This window comes from Ursus arctos, unplaced genomic scaffold (assembly GCF_023065955.2).
Source record: "Ursus arctos isolate Adak ecotype North America unplaced genomic scaffold, UrsArc2.0 scaffold_5, whole genome shotgun sequence".
Classification (NCBI taxonomy): domain Eukaryota; kingdom Metazoa; phylum Chordata; class Mammalia; order Carnivora; family Ursidae; genus Ursus; species Ursus arctos.
This window is the reverse complement of record NW_026623067.1, coordinates 21983508-21994804: the sequence shown is the minus strand read 5'-3', so window position 1 is coordinate 21994804 and position 11297 is coordinate 21983508. Positions and strand designations below refer to the sequence as shown.

The 11297-nt window shown below is 36.7% G+C and overlaps 1 long non-coding RNA gene across 1 annotated transcript in view; it reads right to left on the bottom strand.

Annotated features, from left to right (window-relative positions):
- Positions 1-218: 218 nt before the first annotated feature.
- The window catches only part of LOC130542779 (uncharacterized), a 209943-nt gene continuing 198864 nt past the window's right edge, over positions 219-11297 (bottom strand). The window contains exon 4 of the long non-coding RNA XR_008957578.1: positions 219-419. This is a non-coding gene — a long non-coding RNA (uncharacterized LOC130542779). The remainder of the gene's footprint in view (positions 420-11297) is intronic.

Below are 11297 nucleotides of genomic sequence, written 5' to 3'. Positions count from 1 at the left end.
TTCTGAGAGCAGAGTCCATCATGGTCACGTGCTCATGAAGGTGGCTGTGCACTGGAGTGAATTCTTTTTTGATTGGCTAAAATTAGAAGGAGCTATCGCTGCAAGAAACTTCCAATGGTTTATGCACTGGAATAAGGGTAGCTGGTAAAATCCAGTTCTCATAATGCTTGTTCTCATTTATTGTTTAATGAGGTTAAAACTGGGTCTGATGGCTGCTTTTTACCATGGTTATAAAACAATCAATCAACCACTTCCGGAAAGTGTGGGGACTTTTTTTATTTGCAGTGCCAAGTCTCCTGGAGAGCCCTTCAAGGGCTGTCACGTGTCCACTGAGCTTGCCAAATTGCTCGAAGGTAAAGTTTCACTTGGGTAGGTCTCAGTTTCAGTTTCAATGTTGATTGACCTGCAGTCTGAATCACCTGTCAGGACAATGGATGGAAAGAAGGACTTAGTACTCTGGACAAAATATCTGGACAACTGTAAAACAAAAAGTATAACTAAAATGATGATAAGAAGGATATTGAAGGCTTTCCAGAACCATGGTCTGACATTTTCCCAATGCAGGCAACACATATGTTGCTGGACCTAGCCAGGTTGAATTTTCTTTTAACTTAGATATCGGTTATTCCACCACACCTGCGATGTTAGTCCAGACACATCATGGAGGGTCTGAGCAGTAGCATACATGTCCCCACTGGTGGGCCAAAGGAAACCAGTGCTATTCTATAATATAATGGCTTTGGCTAATAAACGTTTTTGTTATGCTTTGAGGGAATGGAATTTAGTATTAACATTGCTGGCCCAAATGGGGAGCAAATTTTTTATTATCCCTTTGAGTTTTCCAGCTAGAATGGATGGGATTATTATGCTCAGGAATATGTCTTATGAATTATCATTTAATGCACCAGGAAAGTTTTTATCTCTTCTGATGATTTGTAAAGAGACACAAGTTTTTACGGGTACTGGGAGGGTCATATATTTTGAATGGTCAATAGCTCCATGAACAATTAATCTTGGCCCTGATCTGGCGTTTAAAAGCTTGATTCCCATAGAGGGAAAATCTAATAGCCACGCAAGAGAGATGTTCAGTTTTATACGATACGTAGCCAATGTCTCTGGGTGTTGTTGACAAATGGTAGTTGTTAAATCCCAATAAATCACTATGTCTCTTTTGGGGAGTGTGGGTTTGCCTATATTTATTTATTGTCCATACCGTGTATCATACTGGTAAGGTAACATTCCTTTATATTCTTTATATTGGCTACACTAGCAATAATGTTCAGGATCAAGTTCTGATTACATAACAAAGGCATTTTCTAATTCTTCCGTGGTACCAAAATATACCTCCTTGGGGGGAAAAAAGGCAAATTAGAACTTCTTCCAGGTAATAGATGTGAGACAATATAAATCATAATGAACTGGTACAATTAAGTCTACAAACTGATAAATGCGTTTTGCTTTATGTAGTTTAAACAAACTCAGGAAAATACCCTTTTGTGTTTCAGTTCTCAGAAAGGCCTTGCCTGCTTGGTCCTAACTCTGTGAATACAATCTTGTGCTGTTCCTCCCCCCGCCCCCTCATAGATCACCGTATTATGTATCATTTGGGATTCAACAGAACAATCAAGGGTACTATAAAAACCGGATAATTTAAGGAATATGTATTTACAAGATGATTAGTTACGGAGGTGCAGTAATAAGGTAACTACAAAGCATAGAGCGCATCCCTAGCCTGAAGATTGGAAGGATGAATCTCATTACTGAACTGAGAAGGAAAGCCCCTTTCATTCATTCTTCTATTCAGGTTTACATTGAAAGATTTACACAACCCTCAGTACAATGTAACTGTAGAACATGTTCATCATCCCACGGAAAAAATCACCGTACCCATTAGCGGTCATTCCACAGTCCTACACCGCTGACCTCTCGTCCCACCCCCTTCTGAACCTGCACCAGCCCCCGGCAGGCACTAATCACTTTCCATCTATGCGTTCATCAGCTGATGAACATTTAGGCTATTTCTACGTTCGGGGTAGTACGAATAATGTTTCTGTGAAGATTCATGTACAAGTGGGCATTTTTCATTTTTCTTGCATATATACCTTTTTAGAATGGAATTGCTGGGTCATAAGTGTATGTGTCACACTTTGAGAAACTGCCAAAGGGCTTTACAACGTATACCATTTACATTCTCACTAGCAATGCAGTATATGAGGTGTCCGAATTCTGAACACCCTCGTCACCACTTACTACATCTTTTGATTTTACATATCCTAGTGGGTGCGAAGTGGAATCTCAGTGTAGATTTGGTTCGCGTTTTCTTGATGACCAGTAGTGATGAGCATCATTTCATGTGTTTACTGCCCATTTGTACACATGCGTTGGAGGAGTGGCTGCTGAAATCCATTGTTAATTGGAGTATTTGTCTTTTTATGGCTGACTTTAAAAGATTGTATATATTCTGGACCCCAGTCCCTTATCAAATAAGCAATTTGAAAATATTTTCTCCCATTATAAGGGTTGTTTTCATTTTCCTGACGGTATCCTTTGAAACACAAAAGTTTTAAATTTTGGTGAACATCTTTTTTTTTCCTTCCACTGGTGTACTTTTGGTACGTTATGGCTTAATACAAGGTCATTAAGATTTAGTAATATTTTTCCTTCAAGGAGCTTGATAGTTTCAGTTCTTACATTAAAGCACATGATCTATTTTGAGTGGCCCTTTGTGTATGGTGTGAGGTAGAGGCCCAAATGCATTCTATGCATGTGGCTCTCCGGTTGCCTCAGCACTGTTTGTTGAAAAGATCATTCCCTCTCCATTGAACTTTCTAGGCAGATGGGTTGAAAATCTTTGGGAAATGTGAAATTATTTCTGAATTCTTACTTTCATCGCACTGATATGTAACACTGTCTTTCTGTCACTACCACCCTGTCTTGATTGCTGTAGCTTTGTAATAAGATGTGCAATCAGAAAGCGTGTTTTTCAACTTTCTTTTCCAAGGCTCTTTGGTTATTTCCACATCAATTTTAGAATCAAAACATTGAATCGATAGACCCTTTTGGGAAGTAGTATCATTTTCAAATGTTCCAGTCCATGAACATGAGATGTCTCCTAATTTGTTTAGATCTCATTTCATATTATTCAACATTTTATAGTGTGCAGCGTACAAATTGGGCACTTCTTTTGCTAAAAATCATTTCAAACTATTTTTTTTGTTGCTATTGCAAATGAGATTGTCTTTTAATTTCATTTTTTGGATTGTCCAGAGCTAGTGTATAGAAGAACGCTTGATGTTTATATATCAATCTCTTATCCTGCCACATTGTTATACTAGTTTATTCTAATCAGTATTTTGGTTGATTTCTTGGGATGTTTTATATATAGGATCACGTGATGTAGAAACAGAGACAATTTTACTTCTTCCTATCTAATCTGAATGTCATTTATTTATTTACATTGCTTCTCTGTCCTGACTAGTAAAATGTTGAATAGAATTGGTAAGAATGGGCTTGTTCCTTATCTTCTTCCTTATAGAAGGAAAACCTCTTTCATCCTAAGTATGATGTTAGCTGAGGGTTATTTACTGATGGTTTTTATTGAGTTGAGAAAGTTCTGTTGGTTGAGGTTTTTATCATGCATCTGATGATGTGATGATTATTCTTTATTGCTACATTATAATCCTTTTTTTATTATGTTCAATTAGCCAACATATAGTACATGATTAGTGTTTGACGTAGTGTTCAACGATTCATTAGTGGTGTATAACACCCACGGCTCATCACCACACATGCCCTCCTTAGTACCCATCATCCGGTTTCCCCATCCTCCTCCCTTCTGCAACCCTCCGTTTGTTTCCCAGAGTCCAGAATCTCTGATGGTCTGTCTTCTCTCTGATTTCTTCCCATTCAGTTTTCTTTCCCTTCCCCTATGGTCCTCGCGCTACTCCTTACATTCCACCTATGAGTGAAACCATATGATAATTGTCTTTTTCTGCCTGACTTAGCATAATCCCCTCCAGTTCCGTCCACGTCCACATCTTCTTTATCCATTCATCTGTTGAAGGGCATCTCAGCAACTTGCACAGTTTGGCTACTGTGGACACTACTGCTATGAACATTAGGGTGTATGTGCCCCTTCAAGCTATATTACAAAGCTGTGATCATGGTATTGGCACTATAATCCTTCAAGTGTTTTACCGATGTTAAAGCAAACCCATGTTATGGGGCTAAATCCCACCTGGTCACGATGTATAACTCTTCATCAGTGGCTGATTTTAATTGGCTAGTTTTTATGAACATTTCTGCATCTAAATTCATAAGGGGTATTTATGTTTTTCTGTACTTGGGATATCTTTGTCTGGTTTTGGCACCAGAGTGAGAGTGACCTGATAAAATAGGTTGGGAGGTATCCTCTTCTTTTTGAATTTTTGGAAATCCTTTTTAAAAACTGGTATAGATTGTTCACTAAATACTTGGTAGGATTCACCATCGCAGCCATCTAATTCTGATCTTGTGTTATTTATTAGTAAATCAATCTCTTAGCTTCCTTTATGTCTATTTAGTTCTTTTTGAGTACAGTGGGTAATTTTTGTCATTTGGAATTATCCATTTTACCTGAGTTATCCAATTTGTTGGCATAAAGTTGTTTACGCTTTCTTATTACCCCTTTTATTTCTGTAAGGTCCCAAATTGGTCCCTCTTTGATTCCTGATTTTAGTAATCTGAGTCTTGTTTTCCTTGGAATATCTAGGTTTTGTCAAGTTTGTTGATCAAATAACCATTATACTGATTTTTCTATTACTGCTTCCCTATTTTATTAATTTACCTTATGGTTTCCGAAGGTAGAAGTGAAAATTATTGATTTTCAGTTTCTTTTTTCAAATAAATTTATAGCTATAAATTTTCCTCTAAAAAATGATTTCACTGCATCTGGTGAGTTTCAGTACATTGTGTTTTTCTTTTCATCTCATTTTTTCCCTAATTTCCCTTTGATTCATTGATTACTTATAAATGTTATTTCGTTTTCATACATTTATAGGTTTTCCATTTTTTTACTGTTATTTCTAATTTTGTTCCATTGTGGCTAGAGAATATCCCTTATGCTGTCATTCCTTTGGAATTTATTGAGGATTTTGTTATAACAAAATGTATGATCTAAGCAATGTTTCATGTGCACTTGAAAAGACTATTCCGCTGTTGTGTGTAGTATTCAATTGATGTTACGTCACCTTGGTTTATAGTGTTTTCAAGAGTTTAACTTCCCTGCTGTTCTATCTGTTCTATAAATTATTGAATGTGAGGTATTTAAGTCCCAAATTATTATTTTAGAAATGTCTATCCTGAGATATAATTAGCATGACTTTAGTTTCAGGTGTGGAACATAATGATCACCTCAGTAAGTCTAGTTAACCTTCATCACTATACATGTAAATGCTTTGTGTGTGTGATAACTTTGTAAGATGCCTCTCTTATCAACTTCCAAATATAAAATACTGCATTGCTTTTACTGCTGATTTGACCCTCCTATTATAAAATGTCCTTCTTTGTTTCTAGTAACAATGTCTGAGTTGAGATATAATTGTTTAATATTATTAAATACACTCTAACCCTATTTTGGTTACTGCCATCATACCGTAGCACCTTTTGTTCCCCCTTTACTTGAAACCTTTTTGTGAGTTTGATTCTTAGAATTTGTTTACCTTGTAGATAGCTTTTGTTTAATCAGTGCTGCCAGTCTCAGACTTTGGTGTGTGTTATTGATAATAAAGGATTTACATCTGCTATTTTACTATTTATTTGATATGTCTTTTCCTTTAACTCCAAGTTTGAATCAGTAAACATTTTCCAGTGCATCTTTTAAATACCTTTGTTTCTTTTACTACATTGTGTTTCTAATTGAAACATATTTGACATATAACATTGTGTGTATTTAAGGTATATGTTAATTTGATACATTTATGTATTGGAATGATTGCCACTGTAAAGATAATTAGTAGCTCTATCATATAATTATTTCTTTTAGTACTAGGAATAAATAAGTTCTAATTTCTTCCAAAGTTTATTAGAGTATAATATTGTTGCCTACATGCATTATAGCGTGCATTAGCTCTCTTGGGCTTATTTACTCCGAGTTTGTGCCTTTAAATGTCTATCCTGTCTCCCTACCCCTCACCTCCATCAGTTATTCTGCTTTTATAAGTTTCACTTTTAAAAATTCCACATGTGACATCATACAGTGCTTATTTCACTTAGCAAAATGTGCTCAATGTCCACCTGTATTCTTGCATATGACAGGATGTTGTCCTTTCTCATGGCTGAAAAAAATCCAATTGTGTGTGTGTATACACACACACACACACACACACACATTTTCTTTATTCCTTCATCTGTTGATGGACATTTCGGTTCTGTCCCTATCTTGGTTACTGTAAACAATGCTGCCATAAACATAGAGGTCCTTTTATCTTTTCAAGGTACTATTTTCTTTTTTAAGAGAAGTACCCAGAACTGAAATTGCTGGATCATATGGTAGTTTTTACGTTTTTGCAGAAACTCCATACTGGTCTCCTAGTGGCTATGCCAACTGACATTGCCACCAGTGGTGTACAACAGTGCCCCTCTCTTCACATCCTCACCAGCACTTGTTGTCTCTTGTCTCCTTGATAACCATACTAAGAGGTGTGAGGTGACAGCTCAGTGTGATTTTAATTTTCATTTCCCTGGCCATCAGTGATGTTAAGGCTGTTTTCAGGTGTCTGTTGTCCGTTTGGAGGTCTTTGGAAAATGTCCATTTACTTGTCATGCCAGTTTTTTAACTCACATTTTTTGTTATGGAATTATATAAGATCTGTACATATTTCATGTATTAACCCCGTTTCTGATATGTAGCTTGCAAAAATTTTCTATCCTGTAGGTTGCATTTTCATTTTATTGGTTATTTATGTCGTGCAAAAGCTTTCATTTGATGTCTCATTTGTCAGGTTTTGCTTTTATTATTGGTGCTTCTTGACGTACTATCCAAAAAATTATTGCCAAGACCAAGGTCAAGGAACACCTTCCCTGTATTTTCTTGTAGAAGCTTTGTCGTACCTGCTCTCATGTTTCAATCTTACACAAATATCCACTTAATTTTTGTGAGTGGTAGAAGATGGAGTCCAAATACGTTGCTCTGCATGGGCTTATCCAGTTTTCCTAACACCATTTGTTGACTCTCTATTGCGTGCTCTTGGTTGCCTTGTCAAATACTAGTTGACCACAGAAGCAGGTGGTTAATTATGGCCTCTTTGTTCTGTTCCTTTGGTCTGTATGTCTACTTTCGTGCCAGTACCATACAGTTTTAAAATGTAGCTTTGTAAGTCTACTTTGAAATCAGAAAGTGTGGGGTGTCCAGCTTTGTTCTTTTTCCTCAAGATTCTTTTTGGGGTCTTCTGGGCTTCTGTACAAATTTTAGGATTGCTTTTTACAGAAATAGAATGTCCTTGGTATTTGGATACAGACTGTGTTCAATCTATATAGATGGTTGTGGGCATATAGCTATAACTTTATATAGCCGTAAATTTATTATTTAAAAAAGAAATTGAAAATTTCCTCAGTTTCTTTCAGTGAAGTCTCAGCAGTATAAATTGCACAGATCTAAGTATTTGTTGTTTTTTCTTAGATTTTATTTATTTATTCGACAGAGGTAGAGACAGCCAGTGAGAGAGGGAACACAAGCAGGGGGAGTGGGAGAGGAAGAAGCAGGCTCCCAGCGGAGGAGCCTGATGTGGGGCCCGATCCCATAACGCCGGGATCACGCCCTGAGCCGAAGGCAGACGCTTAACCGCTGTGCCACCCAGGCGCCCCCTAAGTATTTGTTGTTTTGATTCTATTGTGAATGCAATCGTTTTTATTTCTTCTCCAGATGTCTCATCCCTAGTATATAGAAATACAACTGATTTATGTATGGTAATTTTTTATCTTGGAGCTTAATTGAAATCACTGCTTAGGTCCAGTAGTTGATTTGGTTGAGTCTTCTGGATTTTCTATATACCGAATCACATCATCTGCAAATAGTTTTAATTCCTCCTTCCTGATTTGTTTGCATTTTATTTCTTTGTCTTGCTCAGTGGCTCTAGCTAGAGCTTCCAGTACTCTATTGACTAACAGTAGTGACACAGAGCATCCTTGTCTTATTTCCTGATTTAGAGGAAAAGTTTTCACTATTTTTCCATTAGCTGTGGGTTTCTTAAATATGGTCTTTATTATATTAATGTATATTCCTTCTATATTCAGTTTTTATCTTTCAAAGATGATGTAGGGGTGCCTGAGCCAGCTAAGCCACTGACTCTGGATTTCTGCTCAGGTCATGATTTTAGGGTCCTGGGATTGAGCCCCATATTGGGCTCCGTGCTTGGTAGATACTCTCTCTCCCTCTGCTTGCTCTCTTTCTCTAAAATAAATAAATTAAAAAATTACTGTATACAGCCATTGATTTCTGTAGCTATTGAAATGATCATAGGATTTTTCTTTCATTTTATTAATATATTAATTTGGGTATGTTGAAATATCCTTGAATCACAGGGATAAATTTTACTTGGTTTGGTATATAATCCTTTTTATATGTTTTTGAATTTGATTTGCTAATATTTTGTTCAGAATTTTCACTAGGAACATTGGTGTGTGTCAGGGTAATGTTGACTTAATGAAAGGAGTTCGTAGAGTATGTCCTTGTCCTTAAGAGTTTGAGAAGGATTGGTGTGTGTTTTTCTTTTAACATTTGGTAGAATTCACCAATGAAAACATCTGATCCTGGGATGTTCTGATCCTGGGATGTTCTGTATGGGGAGATTTTTAACCACTGATTCAATGTTGCCCATTAATGGTATATTCAGATTTTCTATTTCTTGGTAGCAGTCTTAGTAGCTTTTGTGTTTCTAGAAATTTATTCTTTTAGGTTATCTAATTTGTTAGGACCATAAGAGGTGCCTGCAAAAAATTATAGTATCGATTGTAATGTCTGCTTTTTAATTTCGGGTTTGAGTCGTCTTAGTCCTGCAGAAGGTTTGCCAATTTTCTTGAAAAATCTAGTTCCTAGTTGTATTTATGCTCTGATCTTTATTATTTCCCTTTTTATGCTACCTTAGGGCCTAATTTGTTCTCTTTTTATAGTTGGGATATAAAGTGAGGTCATGTACTTGAGATCTCTAATATGTCAGTGCATGCATTTATCACAATAAACTTTCCTTTCGCAACTGCTTTTGCTGCATCCCATAAGATTTGATAGGTTGTGTTTCTATTTTGAAGTAACTTTCTCTTTTGACTTTTTCTTTGACCCATTGGTTGTTCAGAACTGTATTCATTCTTTGTTTCTCCATATTTGTATATCATCCAGCGCTGTTCTTGCTGTTGCAAAGATAGGTGGGAGGATTTCAATTTTAAATTTCCTGACAGGTGATTGGTGCCCTATTGTATGAGCTGTCTTGAAAGAATGTTGTGTTCCCTTTACAGGAATGTGGATTCTGTTATGTTCTACATACGGCTGTTCAGTCCATTTGGGCTACAGCATAGTTCAATTCCAGTGTTCCCTTGTTTTCTGACTGGACAATATCCATTGTGGGCAGTGGGGTACTGAAATCCTCTACTGTTATTTTGTTGTGTATTTTAGGTGCTCCGGTGTTGGGAATATGTGTATATATATATATATATTTACAATTACGGTATCTCTTGGATGCACTGATCTATTTATTATGTCTTTTTTTTTTTATAATGTCTTGATAGGTATTTGGCTTGAAGTCTAGTTTGTCTGACGTAAGTAGAGCTATGCCTCCTTTCTTTGGGAAGAACATCTTCCATCCCTGAGTCGATGTGTGCTTTATGAGTTCCTAAAAGGCAATATATAGTTGGGTCTTTTTTCTCTTTTATCCTTTCAGCCACACAGTGCCTTTTGCTTAGTGAATTCAAATCATTTCATTTATATTGAGAGGGATTATTAATAGGTAAGGACTTAACTATTGCCCTCTTTTTGTTTGCTTTCTGCTTGGTTTCTTATTCCCACTCTTTCTGTCTGCCCTTGTAGAATGGCGGTTTTCCATGGTGTCTTGCTCACTTTCCCTTAGTGTGTATGACTCTAGATCTTATCCTCATTCATTTATACAGTTTCCACTCCTGTACTGTTCAACTTCTATGTTTTTGATGTCACAATTTGCCTCTTTTTATATTGTGAATCTGTGAAGACATTCTAGTAATGTGCTTAACACTCCATTCCACTACAGAATTATAGTTTACCTTATTCTTTACCTTTGCTGGAGTACACATCGTCCTCCAAAACAGGCTTATTGGGACACAGCCCCCTTTTAAGTTGAAAAGATACTAAATAGAAAATATATTTAATACAGCTAACAGACCAGACATCATAGCTTAATATCGCTTAGCTTCCACATGCTCAGGATAGTTAGATGATTTTGCCCAGCTGCAGGCTGATCTAACACAAAGCCTGTTTTATAATACAGTGTTGACTATCTCAGGCAGTTTATTGAATACTATTCTGAAAGTAGAAAACTGAATGACTGTATGGGTACAAAATGGTTGTAAGTGTGTTGGCTGTTGACGCTCATGACTGCATGGCTGACTGGGACTTACAGCTCACTGCTGCTTCCCAACGTGATGAGAGAGGATCATACCGCCAAATACTAGACTGGGAAAAGACTCAAAATCAGAATTCAGTGTAGTTTCTGCTGCATATGTATTGCTTTCACACCTTTGTTATTCAGGGACCACGTGCACTTTCATTTACTATTATGTAAGCAAGTAATGTCGTCTCAGCTTTTCTTGTAAGGCAGGTCTAGTGACGGCGAGTCTTTTTTTTTTTTTTTTTTTTGGTTAGTCTGGGAAAGCCTCTCTTTCATATCTGATGGATAACTTTGCCAGATAAAGTATCTTGGCTGGCCATTTTTCTCTTGTAGCACTTTGTCATTCTCCTCTCTTACTGCATTTCTGCTGAGAAATCTGCTCATAGTCTAACGGGGGTTCTAATGTAAGTTAGTTAGTCTCTTCTTTGCTTGGCTGTTATTAAAAGTCTTTATCATTGATGACAGTTTGATTATAGTACGGCCTGGAGAAGGTCTTTTCGCAGTGATAGAATAGGGTGTTCTGTTAGTTTCACACACGTGTATGTCTACTATTATCCCCAGGTTTGGGAAGTTCCCGGCTTTTATTTCTCTAAATATACTCTGTCCTCCCTTCTTGTTCTCTTCTCCTTCTGGTAAAACATTTATTCTTAAATACATATTTTTCTCATCAATGCTGATAACTCTTGTAGA